The 1,088-nt window shown below is 31.3% G+C and overlaps 1 protein-coding gene across 1 annotated transcript in view; it reads left to right on the top strand.

The window, feature by feature from the left end:
* Positions 1-1,088, top strand: part of LOC106876983 (glutaminyl-peptide cyclotransferase) — an 89,843-nt gene that overhangs the window by 23,331 nt on the left and 65,424 nt on the right. The window lies entirely within an intron of this gene.

Consider the following 1,088-nt stretch of genomic DNA (forward strand, 5'->3'; position numbering starts at 1 on the left):
CAGGCAGGGAAACTTCTGTATATATATATATATATATATATATATATATATATAAAAGAGAGTTTGTATGTGTATGTGTGTGCATATCTTTCTTATGCATTCAAAAACGGAGTTGCCGATTTTGTTGTATGGCGTATCAAAAGATTCAGTAATCTTACAATTACCAAATAAACCTCATTTTCATTTACATATTTGCATTACTAAAATTTTACATTATAATCTTTTCTATAAGTCAACTTTTGTAAACATTTTATACGACAATGATGAAGACATGACATTTTCTGTACAAGTGTGTACCTTAAAAAACATTCATTTCTCTACATGTTAGGAGGAAATACAATCACTCTCTCTTTCACATGCATATGCACACATATATACAAAAAAGATGTATGCATATGTATTTATGTATGTGTATATGAAAGATGTGTGTGTGTGAGAGAGAGACCGAGTAAGTACCACTGATACGTACATGACAACACATACCTTTACTCTCTCTGTCTCCTCTCTGTATCTCGCATACACACACACACACACACACACACACATCCATTTTATATACATGTACATACATCTTTCACTTTCTCCTCTCACTTCAAAGCAAATGTTGCAATTTCACCTCTTTCAATTTCTGCTCTCTTCAAAGCATAAAGAAATAAAAAAATTTTGCAGAATTTAATGAATACATTTGAAACCTGAGTTGCTGATTTTGACGTATGGGGTATCAAAAGATTCAGTAATCTTTCAGCTAACAAATAAACTTTATTTTCATTTACATATTTGCATTACAAAAATTTAACATTATGATCTTTCTATAATTCAGCTATCCTAAATGACATTTTATACCTTGACAACAATGTGACATTTTCTGTATGAGTGTGTACCTTAAAAGATATCCATTTCTCTATATGTTATGAGGAAATACAGTCACTCACTTTCTCTTTCACATGCACGTGCACACATACATACAAAAAAGATGTATGTATATATGAAAGATAATGTGTGTTTGAGAGAGAGAGAAAGAGTGAGTGAGTGCTACTAACACATGCAAAAAACTACATACATGACAACACACACCTCTTCTCTCTCTC

This window comes from Octopus bimaculoides, chromosome 11 (assembly GCF_001194135.2).
Source record: "Octopus bimaculoides isolate UCB-OBI-ISO-001 chromosome 11, ASM119413v2, whole genome shotgun sequence".
NCBI lineage: Eukaryota > Metazoa > Mollusca > Cephalopoda > Octopoda > Octopodidae > Octopus > Octopus bimaculoides.